A 10,338-nucleotide genomic window follows, 5' to 3' on the forward strand; every position below is an offset into this window, starting at 1 on the left:
TATGAGATTAAGTTGGAACAATCTAAGGCATGGATTGGAAGTGGAGTTTGTGAAGACAGAAGATCCTGACAAAGTGTGGCAAGAAGTACAGGGTTTGGTGCAAAGTAAAGGCGAGCCAGTAGATGCATACATACGTAAGTTTTTAGTGGCATGGGAGAGGATGTGCAAGGCCTTAGCACCACAAGTACCCCCACCTGACATGATGAAGAAGGACAGGTTCTTGGCTGGTCTTTGGGACAATATACGTTGGAGAGTGGAGCTAAAGAAGCCTTAGACATATGAAGATGCACTAGAGGTAGCAAGGAACAAAGAGTGGAAGCTGAGCAGAATGAGTCAGCTAGGAGTAGAGTCTTTGCCCAAGAGTTCTGAATTTCAACCTATGAATTCTTTGCAATGGTGCATGCCAGGGGTTCATCATGAACCAATGGTTTCTGTTACTCCTTAGGTTCTGCCAGCAGTGGCTACTACAACAGTGCAAGATGATGGGCTAAGGCAAGACATGAGGCAAGTGGTAGATTTAATGAAGAATCTTAGCCTAAACATGCTAGGTAATGTGGGAAAGAATCGAGGTCAGGGGAGGTTTGCAAATCAGCCATGAGGTGAAGAAAGACCCAGGAATGGTGCTGGACAAAGTAATGGTAGAGTATGGAGGAAGACGCCCACGTGTTATAATTGCAAAGAGTTGGGCCACATCAACCTGCAATGTGATAAGCCACCAAGGATGGGGGGAGACATGTATCCATTTTCAAGGCAGGTGCTAACTAGGTCGAATGACTATGGAATTAAAATTAAAGGAGAAGAAGGAACCAGTGGATTAACCCAAGAGGGAAAGGAAAAGACAAAAGTGATAAGTGTGGTCACCTTGGAGAAGGCAGCAAAGCTAGAGGATACATTAGTGATGCCTATTGGGAAGAGGACCACATAGGATAAGGAAGGAAGAAGTGCCCCAGGTCCTAGTAAGAAGAAGGAAAATCTCCATGAAGGCGAGGATGTCAAGGCCAAAAGGAAAAGAAGAGCTTGTCGCAAGTTTCATGTTTCAAATTTTCCACTAGGGGATGAGCAATTAAGCTATGACTTGAAGGAGGATCTGAGATGCTGGAAAGTTCATGTTACTTTTGGGCAGATTATAGAGATGGTGCCTAAGCTAAAGTGACAGTGGAAGAGGATGGTTAACCCAATGGAGAAAGAACCAGAGAGAGGTTCAGTGAAGGTATTGGTGATGGATGAGATACCAAACATTTGTCCAATAGTAGATGTGTGGCACAAAAGAAAAAATTTGGGACAAGGTTATGCTGATGGAGGAGCCCAAATATGTGTCATAACACACTCATGCATTGAGAAGATGGGTCTTACAGTGACTGGGGTGTCAGGCTTTCGGATCAGATTGGCAAACCATCAAAAAGTAAACTATTTGGGTGTTGTAAAGAGCTTAGAAGCAGAGGTGTATGATGCAAAGGTGGTGGTTGATTTTCATGTGATGCCAACGGGGCTGGGAGAATATCCTATTATACTGGGTAGACCATGGTTACGTACAGTGGGAGTTGTTCAAGATTGGAGATGTGGTACGATTAGCCTCTACGGAAAGACAAGTGCCAAGAAGCTATATAATATGGACACAAGGAAATGATCGGAGTAACTTTATGAAGATGAGGATGAGTCTAATGATGAAGACGAGTCCACACTGTCTGATGAGGATAGTGATAGTTTTACTAGTAGTGATGGGGATGTTGATGTTGCATTTCTTTTGATGGACAAAGAAATCCATGAGTTTGCTTTAGTTGCATTTGCAAATGAGATTGAAGATGAAAGTGAAGGGCCTTATGAAGTGATTGAGGGGCCAATGAAAACCAAGATTGAATTGTCAAAGAAGTAGGAATTGATGACACAAATGATCAGTGGAGACCTCTCAGCTATAAAGAAGGAGATACATTTGCACCTGCTGGCTAGTTTTCCTAAATTGTTCATTACTTCATATGAAGAGATTAGAGGGTTCAAAGGAGAAGAGATGCATATAGAGCTGAAAGAAGGTGCTAAGATAATGGGGCAAAGGCTAAGAAGGTTGGGTCAAGAGCAGATGGAAACCTTATGGGAAGAGATGGACAAGTTATTGAAGGCAGTGTTCATAGTTCCAGTGGAGACCACAGAATGGGTGAGTCCAGTAGTGGTCAACCCAAAGAAGAATGTAAAGTGGAGGATTTGTGTAGATTTTAAACCCTTAAACGTAGACACTAAGAAGAACGCATATCCTCTTTCATTTATTGATCAGATCTTGGATTCAGTGGGGCAGGTTATGAGAGGTATAGTGTGTGTGATGGTTTTTCAGGCTATTTTCAATTGAAGATTTCTCTTAAATACCGAAAAAACACAACTTTCATTACGCCATGGGGTTGTTATTGCTACATAGTATTGCCATTTGGGTTGTCAAATAGACCATCTTTCTATCAAGAGAGAGAAAATTGGGTATTGGCACCTTTATACACAAAGTGAAGTACATGGTGCGGTTTATTCCGTTGTCTTCACATCTCCTTTACCCATTACAACAAGTGGCAAAGCATGATCCATTGCAATGGGATGACAAGTGTGAAGAAGTGTTTCAAGAGGTGTTAGGGGGGGTTGTCAGCCATGAAGGCTCTTGATTGGGAGCAAGTGTTTTATGTAAATCCATCAGTAGGGGATGATGCCATTGGAGCCATGCTATTGCAAAAGGGGAAGGTCATCCATTATATGAGGCCAGTGTATTGTGCAAGCTGAGTGAAGTTGGTATAGCAGAGAGAAAATTCGCGGAAGTAGAGCTAGTGATGGCCAGTGTAATATTTTCTTGTCAATGATTTTTTCATTACTTACCACCACGACCTTTTGTTTTCTTAACGAGTTATGCCTTTTTGTCATAGTTAATCAATGGCACTAACATGTCAAATGTGGTCAAGAAATGGGTAATTGAGCTGCAAGAGTTTGAGTTCTCTTTTTTGGTGGAAGACAGTACAAGAGCGACCCTAGCTAATTTGTTGAATTACAAGGAGAATCCCCTTCTTGTTAAGAAAGAGGTGGTGAGAAGGGTAGTTGAAGAAGTGCCACAAATCAGCAATACACATGTGTTGTTCTTTGATGGCTCATACAAAAAGAGCCATGATGCGGCTTCAGGGGGTATAGCATTTTATGATCCAGAGGGGAAGCTAGTATGCAAGAGAGGGTTCAAATTGGATGTGAAAAGTAACAATAAGGCTAAACATGGTACATTGGAAGATGGATTACACATTTGTTTGAAGAATGGGATTAGAAGGTTGAGCATAAAAGGTGATGCCTTGTTAGTTGTGAAGCAAGTGTTGGGTGTGTGGAAGAGTAAGAACACCTCATTGAAGGAAATGTGTTTCAAAATTAAAGACATGTTTAAAAAATTTGAAGCATGGAGCATCAGAAAAATTGAACGTGCTCTAAATGGAGAGGCACATGAAGCAGCTCAAAGCATGATTGAGGAGCTATTTGTGTTGAGAAACAATTTACCTCTTTATCATGGTCGGGAAAGTTTGGCTCAAGAAGAGGAGTTTTTGCTAACAAGAATCATTCTAAAGGACATTCAAAAGTCTAAGAAGTATGGTTTTTGTGCATAGAGCATCCAGGTACAAATTGATTGGTGATGTCTTGTACATGGAAGGGGCTGATCTCGTGTTGAGATGTGTACCTTGGCGGGAGGAGCTTTATAGAGTGTTGGAAGAGAATCATGAAGGCGCATGTGGCAGACATTTTTCTCTAAAGGTGACCTTGCATAAGATCTTGCAAGAGGGGTATGTATGGGCTAGTTTGCACAAGGATGTTCACCATTGGTGTAGGTCTTGCAATAGGTGTCAAGCATTTGGGAAGAGAGTGTTGAATCCAGAGCTACAAAAAATCATTATGGCGTTTGATGTGTTTGAAAAGTGGGGGATTGATGCAATAGGCCCGTTACCTATCACAAGCAGGGGTAAAAGCTATATTTTGACTGCAGTGGGCTATCTCTGTAGATGGGCAGATGCTATAGCAGTAAAACAAATCACTGCAAAGGATGTGGCAAAATTTGTGTACGATGAAATATGTTGCAAGTTTGGGGTTCCACTGGAGCTACTTTCGGATAAGGGGCCAGGATTTAGAGCTAAACAACTAGACTTTTTATGCGCAAAGATGAAGATTAGGCACCAGCATACCACTCCTTATTATCCTCAATGTAATGGCTTAAATGAAAGATTCAATGGTGAGTTGGTACAAATTCTTTCAAAAGTGACAAAGCACCAAGGAAAGAATTGGGACTTGGAATTTCCTAGTGCATTATGGGCTTACCGTACTTTGGTGAAGACAGGTACAGGTTTACTCCATTTCATTTCGTATATGTAAAGGAAGCACTATTGCCTCTGGAAGTAGAGTTGCATGCGGTCAAGATGTTAGAGCAGTTGCTTCGACAGTCTAGTGATGCATTCAAAGAGAGGCTCTTACAAGTACAAGAGGTTCAGCTGGATAGGATGACTGCATTGAAACATTATGAGCAGATGCAAGATAAGGCTTTAGAAAGATAAATGAAAAGGTCAAAAGTAATGGTATCAAGAAACATGACTTGGTTTTGCGCTACAATAGTAAGCTGGACAAGACATTCTAAAAGAAGTTTCAAATTAAGTGGGAAGGCCCTTTCAAGGTAGTGGAGCGTTTTCCAAATGGTACATATCAGTTGGCTAACCTGGATGGGATTCTACATAAGTCCAGGGTAAATGGATTGCATCTTAAATTATATCATGCTAGATTAATGATGGTGGAGTAAGATGAGTTGTCTACAGAACAAGTCATGTATGTGAGGGATGAGGAGACCTGTGATGCTGCGAGTCTCATATCTCTTTTTTCTGCTGCTGATCATGAATGATCTAGCAGGCTAGGGGATGGGCAAATTATGTTAGGATTTTTTTGGAAGAAGTGATTGCACATATGTACATACCCATGCATGGTGCATCAAATAAAGGATTGCCCATTTTCTAGAGCCAGGTGGTTACGTGGGGCCCACATGTGTACATGTAGGTCAGTGTGTACATAGTACATTGATTTTCATTGTCACTAGTATCAGTGTGTTTTTTCTATAATAATCAGGAATTGGTAGAGCATAAAACATCTCGAGGAAGCTATCAGCGGGCCGACACCATGAGGTAAGTAGGTGCGTCACATGGCATGCAGTGGCATCATGAGGTTGAATGGGGTCAATAATTGTACGTGGTAAGAGAGGACACAACGGTGTGGAGTGAAAATGAAAATGAAAATGAATGCCCCTATAGCCTTGCACCGATCACACCGTCAGAAAGAACAACAGCTGCACCGTCGAATTCACCTGTTTGAACACTTGTAAAGCTTGGAGAAACACAGCTGTATCAGAAACCACACTTGTAATTAGAAGAATTAGAGAATATGAGTGTGTAGATTGGCTCGTATAGATGTCCGTAGAGCATCCATATGCTTGATTCTGATAAAGAATGAGAAAATTACAAGCATTTGAAGTTCGGGGGTTTTCAAAAATCTCCAAAAAAGAGGTCTCTGGAAAGTGTCTGCAGGTGTGCAGAGAAATGCAGCTATTAAAGGGGAATTTTTTGGCTCTTATCCCAAGGAATTTTCTCTCCCCTTTTAGCAGACTCCATTTCCCCCTTTGGGCACCTTTTTATTGGTCCATTTTGAGCCTTTTTTGGGTAAAAAATGGGTTATCGACCACTTTTTGACCAAGGCAAGTGGGGGTGGACAGTGTCGGGGACCAAAAAATGGGCAGGGAGCCTGTCCAGGCAGTGAGAAAACAAATTGGGTGCCCCCTCCTCTCCCCAAAGCCCACGAGCCCTCTCAAGCAAGGCCAAGAAGCTCCATTAACTCCCTTGATACACCCTTAGGGGGTACCCACTCCCCCCCTTATACCCTCCAATTTTCACATGCTCCCCCCCATGTGGGGTTATTCCATTGCCACTTGGCATACTCTCCCCAACTTCCCCATGTCCAAACCTGAAATTTCTGTTTTGCCCCCAACCTGAGTCATTTTCTCGAAGGTATAGCGAGTGACCCAGACCACCAAATATAGCGCCGTAAAGCATGGCTTGGAGCTTATTACCTTGGCTAACTCCAGAAATTTCTAAACATATCATTGCTAAAAAAAACCATCAAGTCATCCCACTTGCCATCTTCCCACGTGCATCAAACCATCCACTTCGAGTGCGTGTAACTCATGATGTCGGAGTCCGATTTGCAAGCTATCAAGCACCGCTCATTAAAAAATATTTTTTGAAAACTCAACCAACAGCTTGACCAAAACCAATCCTTTGTACATAATTTCTACAAGAGCACTCCAAAAACTTAAGGCATTATGTACATCTATGTACTCGGGGCTGATTAGCAAGATTTTTAGCATGGATTAGCAACTTCATTTCCACCCAAAAAATGCCTGACATAGCTTGCCAACCCCCCCTTGCCTGCTTAGTCATTCATGACAAGCAGAGGTCCCTAGGGTGAATAACTGTTGCATTTCATCCCCAGAAACCTCGTCCACATTTTTAGATGTTTTCGCATTGTCTCCTTCTATTGATAGCATTTCATTAGTCACAATTGTCATCAAACATGCCAGATATTTCTTCAATCTATAACCATTAACACGGTATTTATGCTCTGCACCATTTAAGTTTTCCAATTGATATGTGTCATTTTCAAATTTATTTACAACAGTAAAAGGACCTTCCCACTTAATCTGAAACTTTTTCTGGAAAGTGTTGTCCAGTTTACTATTGTACCGCAACACAAGGTCACCCTTTTCAATTCCTTTATCCTGGGCCTTCTTTGACACTTCTTCATAATGACTCAAGGCCAAAATTCTATCTAACTGTAAGCATTGTAAATCCAACACCCTTTTCCACCAAGCATCTCGTTGCTCTTCACCTTCCAATGACAACCACTTAAGTGCAGGGATTTCCACTTCAATAGGCAATAAAGCTTCCTTGCCATAAATCAAGTGATAAGGAGAAAACCCTGTGCTTGTTTTGATAGCGGTTCTATAAGCCCATAGTGCACAAGGCAACTCTGAATCCCAAGTCTTCCCTTGTGTCTGCGTCATTTTTTTCAAGATATTCACTAACTCTCCACTGAATCTCTCATTAAGACCATTGCATTGTTGATAATAAGGAGAACTGTACCTATGTTGTATATTAAGCTTTCCAAAAAGGAAATCAAACAACTCTTGTCATAATAATCAATATCTAATTCTCCTAAATGATTTTCTCATGTTAAACTGATCATTTAATATGGGGAAGTGCCAGGGGAGGAAAAGCTAGAATATTGGTTAAGCTAGCACACGGGCCACATTAGGGATCCAAAGGAGGGAAAATAGGGATCGAAAGGGGGGGCCATCTGCAAAAGAGCCATGTGCAACAATGGGCTAAAAAGACCCTAAGGTTCAGCCCATTAAGACTTCCAAAATGCTAAGGTTCCAAAATTCAAAGGTTGTGTCCAAAGGTCAACCATGGGGGAATTGGATGCTTTGTGTGTGTCCCAAAAGTCTTTACAAATCCCTACATAGGAGGGGGCGAGCCTTTCTTGTAGGGGATGAGAGAGAAAGTCACACACACACACACAAGCTCCCTTTACACAAAGGGAATGAGGGACACATGTCAGCTCCCTAGCCCAGATGCCCACAAGGTGTACCCAATTCCTATTGGATGGCCTTGGAGGTGGACCAATGAGAATTAGGCTAGAGTAAATCTAGATTAATTAATTAAAAAACACTTAATAAAAGAACCAATGAGAATTAAGCTCTCTAGAAGACTATTGGGCAGTCTCCCAAGGGGACCAATGACCATTCAGTAGCCCAATGGCTTGCCTGATTCCATTGGTGAGGAGGAAAAGGGGTCCAATGAGAGTTTAGTTGCATTTATTAATTACCTAAAGCTCTCACAAAAGGGGAAAGGAGGACACATGTCATAAGGCTATCACTTATACTGCTTAATTACCATTGGCTAGCCCTAGGGAGATCCAATGAGGCTGTAGCATGAGCAAATAGCAAGAGGGGTCAACCAAGAGAGAGAGGGGGCTGAATTTTCAAAGGCATTGTTGACTCACACACACACACAACTCATGTGTGGAAGTAAGACGACTCTCTCTCTCTCTCTCTCTCCTTAAGCTTTAATGGAAAGCTTATCACGTACTCCAAGCTTGTGAGAATGGAGGCCTACACCAACATCTCTTGGCTTTGTGATGCAAATCCAACCAAGAGCCAAGCTTCAATGCATGCTCATCTCCTCTACCAAGCTAATTACTAAGCTAAAGCTATGCTAATATGAGTGATTATGTGAGGAGATGTACATCTTTCTCGTAAGATACTCCTTCTTCCTCTCAATCTACTCTCATACCCTGCTAGCTCTCACCATCTTCAAAGGTGTGTGAGGTCTTGGGTCTGAGACTGTGAGGGAATTGATGTTGTGTTTGATAAGTGTTTTGCTAGGTGCATGAAGTTTCCATCTTCATTGCACTAGCTAGTCTTGAAGGAACACAAAGAATTGTATTGTACAATGTCTCTCTTGATGGGAGAAACCATAATACAAAGCCTTTTGGAGGGGGGACCGGCTCCATGCAAATCCGGTCCTCAACTATTGTCAATAGCTTAATTTCTCTCTCTTTTGAAAGTATTGTTGATGATATCTAACTAGGTGTTATACTTTTTGTTGCTCTCTCCACCCAAGCACTCTTGTTATTCTCATTAGGAGACTATTCTAATGAAATGCTCACTATGTTCATGCTATTTTCTGCTACACACAAGTTATTAGGCCATTAAATGTTACATTGGTATCGGAGCACAAGGTTTCTCTTTTCTTGCTCAAGAAGTGAGGTCCTCAAGCTAGCTATAAATGGTTGGTATTATTAATTGCATGTGAGTAAGTAGAATAGGGATTTTTCAGCCTTGTAGTGTGCCTGCCTTCGTTAAGTTAACGGGGCATCACCATCGAGAGATATGGTCTTAATAGTGGAGTCCTACGGGGCTTGCCTACGGCTTAACCACTATTGAGCTATTAGAATCTTGATAGGAGCCGGTGCTATTTTGGTGCTGAACGACCCTCTCTTCTATTCCTTGCAATTAACGGTATTCGAGCCATGGGTACAGTAGCTTGAGTGCTTTTTCTAAAGGGGTAAAGAGGAGTAGCAACTACGGCTTGAAGTGCCAAAGTACACCTAAAAAGTTTACACCTAAAAGTTGTTAGAATGGCTGACAATAGTAAAGAGAGTGAAATTAATGTTGATAACTTTGATTCTGCTAATGAGCAAGCTACTAATGATGCCCCGATGCTTGTTAACTATCTTGTTTCTAGGCTTCAACAAGCCATGGGCAATCCATCTCTCCAAAGTGAAGTGCAACGGCAGCTCCGTGCTCATGGGATTCTCCAAGCTCCCCACCATGACGAGAGAACACCTAGGAAGCCTCCTTGTGAGACTTCCAAAAGAGGTCTCTCTCCGATTCGGGAAGAAGAAGAGGATCCATACGAAGGGCTCAAGAATTTACTTCTTGATGATGCATCTCCTTCCCAAAGGAGAACCCAAGAGCCTCCACCGAAGGAACGAGAAAGAAGTGATTCTCCCGCCACCTCGGCGGAGATAGCTCCACGAAGACGGTGGGCTAAACGCTCTCCATCACCTCCAAAATGGAGAAGACCATCGCAAACTTCTCCACACCATAATTCAAGGAGGGATGAGAAAAAGAAAGAGAAGGAAAAGGCGAGAAAGAGGACACCCTCTTCTCCATCGTCTTCATCCTCTTCCTCTTATGAAAATGATGGTGAAGACAACGAAGATCAAGGCAAAAAAAAAGGTGAGAAAGAGGTCTTCTCCATCTTCCTCAAATTCTTCACCTTCTGAAGAAAGTGATGGTGCAACTTTGAACCATCAAAAAGAAGAGGCCATAGGAAATCCTATGCCGCATGGAAGAGGTCGTCCAAGCTCAAGTAGTTCAAAGAGGGAGGAAAGAGTATCTCTTTCCTTACCTATGATGGCACCTTTGGTGCTACAGACAAAGTCTTGGCCTTTATCCAACAATTTGATGCGGCATTCGGAGATGAGGGCTTCACTGAGTCCTCTAAGCTACGCCATGTAGCTATGCACTTTCAAAAGTCCGCCAGGCAATGGTGGTGTAGCCTACAGGCCAACAGTGAAGCTCCACGAGCATGGAAAGCTTTAAGAGCTTCCATTATGAAGCAGTTTTTGGCCACCGATGCCAAAGACAAAGTACTCACTGAGTGGCGAAGCTTGAAGCTCTCTCCCTATGAATCCATCCACAAATATGTAGACAAGTTTTGGGACCTACAACTCAAAGCCACT

This window comes from Adiantum capillus-veneris, chromosome 6 (genome assembly GCF_014529385.1).
Source record: "Adiantum capillus-veneris isolate H3 chromosome 6, ASM1452938v2, whole genome shotgun sequence".
Taxonomy (NCBI): domain Eukaryota; kingdom Viridiplantae; phylum Streptophyta; class Polypodiopsida; order Polypodiales; family Pteridaceae; genus Adiantum; species Adiantum capillus-veneris.